The sequence below is a fragment of the Lissotriton helveticus genome, chromosome 10, assembly GCF_964261635.1.
Source record: "Lissotriton helveticus chromosome 10, aLisHel1.1, whole genome shotgun sequence".
Classification (NCBI taxonomy): Eukaryota; Metazoa; Chordata; class Amphibia; order Caudata; family Salamandridae; genus Lissotriton; species Lissotriton helveticus.
The window spans coordinates 910,042,298-910,054,510 of record NC_136071.1 but is presented as its reverse complement, the minus strand read 5'-3'; the positions used below and the strand labels follow the sequence as shown (position 1 = coordinate 910,054,510).

The 12,213-nt window shown below is 43.3% G+C and overlaps 1 protein-coding gene across 1 annotated transcript in view; it reads left to right on the top strand.

Moving 5' to 3' along the window:
• The window catches only part of IGF2BP3 (insulin like growth factor 2 mRNA binding protein 3), a 1,020,294-nt gene that overhangs the window by 108,282 nt on the left and 899,799 nt on the right, over nt 1–12,213 (top strand). The gene's annotated exons all lie outside the window — the stretch shown is intronic.

Here is a 12,213-nt window from a genome sequence, read left to right as displayed (position 1 = left end):
TTTCTTTCCACAAACGGCCAAAACTATGGGCCACGCCGAACGCGTACTGACTATCTGTGAACACATTCACTCTCTTTCCCTTAGCTAAAATGCACGCTCTTGTTAGCGCGATCAATTCTGCAGCCTGGGCAGAATTCTGACTCACTCTTGCAGTCTCCACAATCGTACTCAAAGTCGTTACTGCATAAGCAGCAGTCACATCACCATTCTCCAATTTGAAGCAAGACCCATCAACATACAACGTGCCATCTGGATCTGACAACGGAGTATTTTTTAGATCGATTCGTCCTTTTGTTTCTTCCTCAGTTCTGAAACAACAGTCGTGTGGTTCGGAATCACTCGACTCTTGGCTAGTCGGCAACAATGTTGCTGGATTCAATACATTGCATCTTTTGATCTGAATATGACTAGCTAATAGTGTCAGTTCATAGCCTGATAATCTAGCACTGGTAAGGTGTTGCGTCTTGGTTCGGTTCATGAGTGTATCCACAGCATGAGGAACCATGACTACTAGCATGTTGTTCATTACTAAACCAGCAGATTGTCGAATGGAAGCTGCAGCTGCGGCTGTAGCTCTCAAGCAACTAGGCAATGCTCTAGCTACTGGATCTAATGTTGATGAAAAATACGCACAAGGGCGTTGTTTATCACCAAATTTCTGCGTCAAAACACTCAATGCACAACCTTCTCTCTCGTGGACATAGAGCGTGAATGGCTTACTGTAGTCGGGTGTACCCAATACAGGTGCTGAACACAGTGCATTTCGTAACTCAGAGAAACTCTGCTGACATTCAACAGACCATGGTACCGGACTTGGAACACCTTTCTTAGTCAAGGCTACTAATGGTTTTGCTAAAAGAGAAAAATTTGGGATCCATTGCCTACAATAGGAGGTAATACCCAAAAAGGCACGCACTTCTCTCTGCGTGCTAGGAACATTCATCTGTGTAATTGCTTTTATTCTCTCTGGGGTCAACTTCCTTCCCTCCTTTGACAAGAGATGACCTAGGTAGGTCACTTCTTGGCAGCAGTATTGCATTTTTGAAGGTGACACCTTATGATTCAAATCTGACAAGTGATGCAATAAAGAAATCGTAGCTGTTTTGCAAGTTTCCTTGTCATCGGCAGCCACTAGAAGATCATCGACATACTGTACTAAAGCAGAACCACTAGGAAGTACGAAGGAATCTAACTGGCTTTTTAATGCTTGACTGTAAATGGATGGGCTTTCACAATAACCTTGTGGAGCGCGTTTAAATCTAAAACTTCGTCCTCCTAGAGAGAAACCGAAGATATCTCTGCTTTCCTCGGCTATCGGAATGCTGAAAAAGGCATTTTTCAAGTCGACCACTGAAAACCATGCTGCTGTAGCGGGAATCAACGTTAACAATGCAGTAATGTCTGGAACCACAGGAAACTGTGGGATCACAATTTTATTAACCTCTCTAAGATCAATTACGAACCTATATACTGGAGGCTTTGTAGGGTCAGTTCGTTTCAAAATAGGCAGTACAGGACTATTACAGACATTACCTCTAGTCTCTTCTACAACATCTTTCTTGATCAGGTCTTGTACTATCAGTAGGAGCGCACGCTCACCTTCACTAGAGATTCTGTATTGTGGAATTCGTGGAAGTTTGACATTTGCTTTCAAAGTTACTATATAGGGTGGAATTTCCAAGAGACCTACATCATTAGGACCAGTCGCCCAAAGAGTATCAGGGAGTGAACGCAGCTCTGGTGGGAGCGCATCCATCGACAAGTACATCGGGGAGATGATTCTTTTACCCAACGTAAGCTGTACTCCTGCTGGAGAACAGTACAATGTCGCGTACAGGCGTTTTAACAAGTCTAAACCAAGCAGATTTTCGTTACAACCTGTCGTCAGAATCAGGGGTGCTTTCAATTGACGGGGTCCAACAGAAATAGACAAAGGACCAGAAACAGGGTTGTGAACAGGGGCGCCCGAAAAACCTACTGAAACGTTTGTTGAGCCAGACAAAGGTGCGCCAGGGAGTTTTGCATGTATGATAGAACTTTTTGCTGCACCAGTATCCAACAGAAACGGTTCGACTATACCTGATGTTGCTACCGCGACATAAGGCCCACTCTGATCTACTGGTACTGATACTACTCCCTCTCTTTGTCCATGGCTGTCCTAGTATTCACTTTGCTGACCTTCCTCACTAGTTTCATAATAGTCTTCAACATGATACTGTGGAGACCTATTCTGTTGGGCAGATTGTCCATTACGCTGGTCGAAATAATTAGAGGGGCGATCACTTGTCTGTGGAGGCATAGCACCTCGTCCTCGACCTCTAGAGTTTTGCATAGAACTACCACGACCTCTCTGAGCGGCCGCATCATTATTTTGCGCCCGAACTGGACACTCACTTTTGTAATGACCTTCCTTTTTGCAATAAGCACATTGATTCCATTGATATTGTGGCCTTTGAAAATTATAATCCGTTCTTTGATATGACCCTTGCTGCATATTAGTTTGATTCGTGCGAGGCGGATAAGCTTGTTGTAAAAGTACTTTAGTTTTTAAATCTTTCGTCTTTTTATCTGATTTTTCCTTCTCTTCTTTATCCCTATTTTCGTAGTATTGAGCAGTCGCAAGTATTTGCGCAGTCGTAGAGACAGCCCACGCACTTTCAGAATTCTTTAATTTACTACTAAGTTCTGGCAACAGATTGTGCACAAATTTATCGACAAATAATCTCTGGCCCCCTTTTGTGCTCATATCCTGACCACTATGATCCACGAAAGTCTCCTCGAATCTTGTGAAAAAGTCGGAGACGCTTTCGTCTTTCTTTTGTTTGCACGCGGACAATTTGTCCCAGTTAACGCGTAATGCAGGCATTAAGGTTTTCATGAAATCTATTATTCTACCAGGCAAATTAGCAATTAAAGGTTCAGGTTTGGAACCACCTATTTGTTGACCATCTGCTGCAATTATAGCTGCCCAGTCACCACCTAGGGCAACTGGATGATTCTCTTTACGAATTTTAGCCCAAATTGGTTGCGGTACTACGTTACCAAATAGCAGATCTAGGTCAGCAAGATTCAATACACAAGCGTCGACTGTTTGAGCCAACTCTTTGTAGTATCCTGCAGGATTTTTACGCGGATCTGGCAAAGCCTGTTTTACTGCTAATACTTCAGCTCGCTTCCATGGAATATGTATCCATACTCTCTGGAATTGGGCCGGAGCGGCTGCAATACCAAGCGGTGCATTAGCTTGCACAGCTTCACGCCAAATTGGTGGAACCTCTCTCATTGGATATTGACGATTTCGTTTCGTACTACGTTTCTCTAACTCTCTCGGTGAAAGAAGGGATGAGTCGGATCTATAACTTAGAACCAGTTCCATCGCTTCTTTTATATTTTGTCCAACTATCATACCTGTAGCAAACTCTTTCTGAACATTAATTAATTCTCCTAAATTTGATTCAGGGTCATCCTCTTCCAATTCCTCACGTAGAAGGAAACACATTTCATCGAACACATATCGTTGTGTCGGTTCGTTCCATTGCATAAATGTATCTAATACATTTTGTACATTATATCTTCCAACTTTCGAAACCCATCTAAGAGCAGTGGAATCTAGTATTCCTCTTTCTTCAGTACTGGGAAGCTGACTACGTCTCTGCACAGAGTCAGAGGTAGGAGTCTTAATCAGAGTTTTATAGAAAGGAGATAGAATATTAGAGACAGAATCAGTGATTCTTCGACGAACAGAAAGCGGAGTCATAATATTAGCAGAGGCAGAAAATAGAGTAGCAGTTGGAACAGATAGATTAGGAACAGTAGGAGTAGCAGGCAAGATAGCTTGTGAACTAGCAGGTGTGAGCGATACAGCCATAGGTAAAGAGGTCGGCAACCCTGGAAGAGGGGTTGTCGAAGGAACATTAATATTGACCACAGGAGGTACAGGAACTTGATTCAGGGGAGCGAGAACAGGGACACCAGGTTGTCCAGCAACCGGTAATTGAACATTCGGTATAGGCGGAGCCGTAGCACCCTGTGCATACGGTGGGGGTGATCGTAACAAGTAAGACAACAGGGGATCCTTTTCAGGGTCCTCTACTATCTTAGCCGTACTTGATGGCAAAGCAGGATAGCACTTGTCTATCGCTAAATTACGCTCTCTATCGGCCACCTCCATCGCTTTCTCAGACTCGTTGAGTTGCAGCTGCCTAGCAGACTGTTCTAAAGTCAACTCTTGCTCTTTCTGTTCTTTCTTCAGCTTTTTAATTTCTCTCTGTTTAGATTCTTTTCGCCAATAACGGAAAGAATCAAACATTGCCGGCCGGGCTTTCTTCTTAAACAACCTTCTTTCTAGATTATCGAGAACTTCAGGTTCGAAACTACCATGTAGTGGCCAACTAAGGACACCGTCTTTCTCTGTGTAGCGGATCCATACCTCATTATAAGAGATAGGGCCCACACCAAATTTGCAATATAGATCATAAAGGGGAGTTCCAATCGGAGGAACCAAACACGAGTCCTCCAACCGGGAATCACTGTTGCAACTAAAACAAGACAACATACAATTTTTCCGACTTACCATTTTATAATCTGGAACACAAGACAAACAAGACACAAACAGAAAAGATGCGCACTCGAACCAAGAACTTAGGCCTACCAGAACTGACAAATGTATCGATACCTGAACTGAACAGAATGATTATCGTAACTAGAATAACCAGTGATAACCTTACAGAACTGAACTGAACTGAGAACTAAAAGGATTATCCAAACGGGAGCAATCCTCACAAAATATTTAACTAGCAACCACTGAATACTTAACTGAGGCACTGAAGACGTCACCAAGGAGAAACCCGTCACGTTTCGCCGTACTGAGGACTGTACCTCGGGTCCAAGACAGGGCGACGGTCAAGGCAACGGAGCACTGCAGCCGTCTGAACGGGAACCCTCGTGGAAGAGGACGTCGGGGCCACTTTTGCGATATGCCGGGATCGATGAAGTGGGGCGCCTCCCTCTGAAATCTTCACACGAAGCTCCTCGAATTCTTCAGGCTTTTGGACCGGTACCGAATGACGTCGCCCCGAGTTGGGCGCCAAATGGAGTTCTGGACTTTTTCGTTCCGTCCAGAGGTGTCAGGGACAACACCCGAAGACCCCGGAGTTCAACCTGTCTTGGTACACAAACAAACAGAAACACGGGCTTCTCGATGGTGGCGTCAAAGACCAAAGGTTTATTACTGCAGGGACACAGAAGTCACAGAAACTACACATGGGCAGTATCTAGGAGCCTGTTCGATTTGTACAAAGAGGATTGCTCCTTATATACTAAATATTGGGCTTCAGGCAAATTCTTTACATGTTACCACAGTTCTAAACATTCGTGTTTTATACAGTAAATATTTGGCGTTGCACAGGAATCGTCAACAGTATCTGATGTCAAAACATTACAAATGAGGGGTTCCCACTAGTCCATCATAATCCCATGTCAATTCTTTATTCAAGACCCGGACCGCCTCATCGTAAATTTCGTTACCTCCCCCTAATAAAGGCCCAGAAGGAAAGGAGCAGAGCCAGGTGTAGAAGATAGAAAGACAGGATAAGAAATGTTTGTGGGTCGTAAATGGGCACGGTTACCAGCTTCGGCCGCCTAATCATGATCAGGCCAGTGAACACAAGAACCAGTATAGCAGGACTGGCCTCAGGCTGGGGGGGCAGTTCTTGCCGAGTCATGCTGCTACAGCGTTGCTGGCCTAAGGTGCACGTGTCATTTGCAAGGTGAATCGCCGGCCAAAGCCTACGTGTCCTTAATTAAAAAGAGGTCATTGCGTGTCCATTGACTATGTGAGGGCAAGGAATACAAAATGGCTTCCGTGATCTAAGATGGATGCCATGGGTAAATCACAAATGTGTTGGTAACAGGAGTGCTCTTGCTCGTAGCATAGCGAAAACACCAGGATATACTAAATGGATCATTTGCGGTTCACCGATACCAAAATTATGTATTTACGACAGTGTTACAAACACGAGCAAAAATCGTCACGGAACCTCACAGGCAGGCTGTATTCAGCAGGGCATATCATGGCAGCAGAAGAGTCCTGGTCCAGCAACAGCAAGCCTGGGCAGCAAGCAGGTCAGCAAGGCAGACTTCACAATGAGGCAGTCTTTCTTCCCGGCAAAGTCTACAGGTTCAGAAGTGATTTGAAGAGTTTCATCTGAGGGTCCACTTTGAAGGAGGAGAAGCTTCTAGAGTTCTCCCCACCTACAGAGATGTCTGGAATTTCCTGCCTCTGCCCTGGCCCCAACTTATCAGGGGGCAGTAATGACTTGTGTGAAACACTTTCTGAGTGTGCTGAGGCATAGTCTTTGTGATGGGCTAGGCAAGTGTGGTAATTGACCGCTCCGCACTCTCCCCATCAAATCATCGATGGCCCATCCTGTCACCAGCTATCACCCCCTCCCCCCCGGTCTCACTGTCTGGGAATACACAAAAATCAACTGCCACCTATGAATTGTCATGTGACATGTGCCAGTATACGTGCTGCAGGCAGCAATTGGTTTCTGGTGAAAGTGTGGGAAAACAATGAATATATAATATTAATAAGCAGTATATGAGATAAACAAAAAAATAAGTAGCACACATTTTTTCTAACAGTGGGACACAAGCCTGCGTTCAAGCCCACATAACATAAAACTAAACAGAAAGGCTCAGGCAGAGTAAGGTTGTTTGTATAAGACAATTTTGGTATGACAAACAGATTATAATAGAACCACCATTACACATACTTAGTCTTAAATATCAAAGTGTATAAGGTGGACAACAAGTCGACGGCGATTCGATCCTTACAGAAAATATAGGAGGATCATCAGGACATTATCAATGTTATGTCTGTAAACATTTGACTGTGATAACTAGTTTCAGGCCGAGGTGACTGATCTGCCAGGGCCGGGTGCGTGGGAGAGGGATCCCATGTTAAGGCTGGGTCGCAATTGACTTAATTGGGGAGGTGTACCTTCCAGAGTGTATTGGCGGTTGTCAATTGCAGCGAATCACAGAGAAGTAAGAGCTGCGTTGGCGGTCTCGAAATCCGGAAAGTCTGTTTGGTTGGAAGATGAATATTCAACAGGTAGGGATTTGCGAGGGCGGTCTTCTAGGTCCGGGAGCTGGTTTGAGACCGACTGGAAGCCCATGCTGTACAAGTGGCAGACTCTCGAATTGTCGCGAACCAGCTCCCGGAATACGCATATTTGAATGTTGCCCAAGTTGTTTTTATTGCAGGCGCAGCTTGTTCACATAGACTCCGGTTACATAACGAGAAACATATGCTACGATGTAGCACTACGCACTTGGTGAGGCATGTGGGTATAGGAAGATTGAGTATGTACTGATACAGTTCACATATGTTACAAATCTTTATTGATGAGGCTGCTGTTCAGATGATAGCAACCATTAGACACAGTCTCTTAAGTGAGTAACTTCATATCACAATACATCGCACTGTTCAAGCATGCTTTAACCACTGGTGGGTTATAAGGAAAGTGTTCCTATAGGTTGGTGGTTTTTATGAGACACAGAAGTTTAGGATTTTGGATTGCTACGGGATTTTTGCACATCAGCTTTGATAATTAATGGTATGTAATGCAAGTTTATCACCTTTTTGTTCATCATTCATTTGATTGAGAATGGAATGAGGGGATGTTGTTGACCAACGGTGATGTAGGAAGATATTGGTCAGGCTAGAAGTTATAGGTAGCGTTTTTGGATAATGATGGTCTTGGTTCATATATTTTTTTTTAGAGGCCCCTGAGGAAGGGACCTGCTTGTCCCAATATGCATGGAGCAACACGCGGATAAAGATGGAGCCGCGCTAAAACAACATTGATCTCCCAAGATTATTTGGCCTCATGGTTGTTTTGTTGTACATTTTGAATACGTGTTAATGTAAAAGCACATGACATTTTGTATGTAAAAATATATGTGTAATCCAATAACTATAATAGCAAATGGATTCATGATTTACTTGTTTTAGATTTGTTTTAAAAATGTAAATTTGTTGATATATATATATATATATATATATATATATATATATATATATATATATATATATATATATATTCACTGAAAAAACCATAGGTTATAGACTATATATAGTTAGGAATTAGCATTTACAAAACCTTGAAAATTCACTGAAAAAACCATAGGTTATACACCATATATAGTTAGGAATTAGCATTTAAAAAACCTTATTTTACTCACACAAAACCATTGAAATTCCATATATAGTTAGTTGCACTAACTATATATCGCGCACCCGCAATCCACTGCTGATCATGTCACATATTACATCATTCATGACATGGTCAGTGACATCACTGATGACATCACTGATGACATCTCAAATGACATCACTGATGACAACATGCAGTGACTGTATTTTTCTGTAAAGTTAAAATATGTCTTGAGTGGATGTATAAGTGTCTGGATGAAGGATTTAGTAGGTGCATGACTGACTGTATGAGTGAGTGATTAAATGTGTCTCACTGAATGCATGGGTTAGTGACTAAACTGTCTTAATTTGTGCATCATTATGTCTGTTGTTCTGTAAACTGCTGCATGTGTTGATCATTAGCTATACGAGAGGCTATATGTGTTATTAATTGGTTGCCCAAGTATTTCTATGGGAGATTGAGTTTGTGTGGGGGTGGCTGGAAGGTGTGTGACTCTATGCATAGATGTGTGAGCAGTTTATTCACTAGGTGTATGAGTTCAAGAGTGCATGTGGAAACAGCTACATGGGCAGTTGACTGTGTGCATGAGTGTATTGATGAGTGAATGGATATCTCAATGCTACATGTCATAGTAAGTACATATGTAAAACACAGTACATGTGAGAGTTGGCATATATAAATAACTGTGCATGAGAGCCACTGAATGAGTGAGTGGTTGTATCGATCATTGTGAACTTGTATCAGGGATTGTATAAGAGAGTAAATATGTGTTAGTATATGTTTCAATAAGTAAGGTGTGTTTAACTGTATAGTTGAAGAAATGGAGGTGAGATTGTTTCTTTGCATGACTGACTGGGTGTGTGAGTAACTCCATGGATGAGTGGCAGTGTGTGAGTGTCTGTTTACACTGAGTGTATCTAAGGTTATATTAGAGTCTGAAGAGGTTTATCGTATTAGCACAAGAATGATGTCAAATGAGATGTCATCAGTGATGTCATCAGTGATGTCATTTGAGATGTCATCAGTGATGTCATCAGTGATGTCACTGACCATGTCATGAATGATGTAATATGTGACATGATCAGCAGTGGATTGCGGGTGCGCGATATATAGTTAGTGCAACTAACTATATATGGAATTTCAATGGTTTTGTGTGAGTAAAATAAGGTTTTTTAAATGCTAATTCCTAACTATATATGGTGTATAACCTATGGTTTTTTCAGTGAATTTTCAAGGTTTTGTAAATGCTAATTCCTAACTATATATAGTCTATAACCTATGGTTTTTTCAGTGAATTTCAATGGTTTTTTAATAGCAAATATCATAAGCTGTCGAATGTCAAGTACGTGGTAAGTAAAAACATTTTCGTGTTTATGCACACTGATCTGCTTTGAATACTGCCCCCCACCCCTCATTTCTATTAGGAGTACTCTCTCTTTGCAGATAGTGAAGGGTAGTTAACGCAGCCCTTTGCCCCCTTTGTAATACGTCGTGCCTGCTTCTCTCTCCATTTGATTGATTGTTCTCTTTGGTTCATTCTCTATTTACAAACAAGCACAGAGTCGCAATACTCTGTTTAGTCTTTGCAGATAGCGAAAAATCGTGTAAAAAAACAAAAGGAATCGAGCAAAATCAGTAGGCCACTAATGGGATCTCTTTTTGACCTCGCTAAAATAGAAACATTAGGAACAACCTGTTGAAAATAGCAATGCGTATGTACATAAGCGGCGTTCATTTGTGTTCACAGTACCCCTTGTTGATTGTTTCAATCGAGCATTGAATTGTTCGAAGTTAATTCTCTTAAGGATCTTCTCTACCTGCAAACGAGGAAGAATAGGAATATTCTCTCTCCCTTTGCAGATAGTGAAGGGTAGGTAACGCAAGCCTTTAACACGTCGTACCTATTTCATTCCTCATTGATTGATTGATTGTCCGAACATTGACTGTTTGGGAATTAGTTATTTTTGGAGGTATTCCCTGTTTGCATATAAACGTAGGAAAATCTTTGCAAGTAGTGAAAGGGTACGTAATGCGGACCTTTCTCCCCCGTTGTAATCTGTCATGCCTATCTACTCCCCACTGATTGATGCACCTTTTTCACCCGGACCATTTACTAGAGATACGTCATCTGGCCCGACCAGAGAGCACCCCTAGTGAAAAGGACATATGCAATAATAACGAAGTGATCACTGTATCCTGTTAACAGAAACTTTACCATGAAACAACCTGGAAAGAAAAAAATAGGAAAACGAAAATCAGTAGGCCACTGATGAACATGAACTTTTATTAAACAACAAACAAAGAAACGATAACATAACGTAATGATAAAACCTATTAATGTCCTAGAAACAAGAAAACGTTAAACTATGCCAGTGGTGAGAGACCAGAAAAACAGTCCGAGAAACCAAATCCGAGAAACCAAATCACCCCTCGCTGTCCCAACTCATGCACTCTGAAAGTTCAAAGTTTTGAGGAGTGCTTGTAACATTGTCTGAAGCCTATTTGCAATTGCTTCATCTTCACTATTCTTAAAGTAAGTGGGGGCTGTTGTGATGCGGTGCCACCCTGAACCGCTTGACGGAGGCCCCCGAGGGACGGTGTCATGTCGCGGACTCGGAGGGGGCGCTTGGCTCCGGCCCCCTCCCCAAGTCGTGTTGCCCTGGTGTGGCCTGAGATCGCCCCCGACATAGGTGGCCGGCTCCCGGGGTCAAGCGGAACTTTTTTCCTTTTGGTGACTCTTCCATTCTTCACCTTGTCCCACAATCCGTTTCACCTAAAGACACGCTGTAGTGGGGCACCCCTTTTCCGTTTCATTTGCCATTCAGCCCGCTTTTGCTACACTGTGCCTCTTCCGCTATTCAGCTGTTTACCGCCCGCTCTTTCGACTACAGCGTCTCGCTCACCATGTACTTGAGTTGCTCCCGCTCTTGCGGCGCAGCGATAGGCGGCTGCCACAGGACTCTCAAAATGGCGGCCATCTCTTCAGATTTGGGCCTGGTCCACTAAAATGGGCCTGCGACACCTTGGAACTCGGACGCTTGTCTGCTAGAGCTTGGGCTCCATTCTCGAAAGCGTCCCCTCATCCTTGAAGATTCTACAAAAGTCTTGGGGGGCCCCCGACTCCCGCAGGCTTCTGGTGGGGAGCGCCTAGCATGATTGCTCGTGGAATGGCCACGACGGAGCTACGAAATGGTGGTGCTCTCATGCTAACGCCAGCTTCAGTCTGAAACATCCAGAAACACTGTAGACTACCAATTCGATCAGTTCCGGTAGCGCTCCAACGTGACCCGGTAGAGAAGAACTTGCCCTCCCCTCTTTGACTGATGGTTCTTGTTGCCTGTCCCTTCTGTTGTCATTTAACAGAACTATTTAGCCTGCTGAAAGGGGTTGTGTGCCGTCCGCTGGTTGGTGGAGACATTTTCACTATATTCTGGACCTGCGTTGTCGCGTAATGCGTCATATGACGCGCCGCGTTAGAAAGTTTAATAAATTATTAAACACAATAAACAATCCTTAAAAAATAAAAGTCTATCATTCATTTTTCATTGCAGTACGCTGCCCAGAAAGCTTCCCGGTTCCCGGACCGGGCGCTACCCACGCAAAAAAACAAAAAAAAAATTATTTTTTTTTGCCCCGCGGGGCCGTTTTAAAGCCTCCACATTAAACCTAGGGGGTCAGGGAGGATCTACTATGCCCCCTTATGGTTATTTGCCCCTTTGTTTTGGCCTCCTCTTGTCTCTCGATCCTACCGAGAGACAAGATGGCGGCAGCTACGGACTTTTTGGAATGTTGACAGACGCCAGAGAACCAATCAGCTTCGCTTCACAAAGCTCCGTTGCGCGAAAGGTACGCGTCCTGGAGCGCTGCCCGGTCCGCTGCTACAGATATATATCTTTTTTTAAACGTTAATTTCTCAAAATCCACTGGAGCACATATATTGAGACCTACAAAAGGCACATCGGGCTACCAGTCCCTACAATTTTGCCAAGTT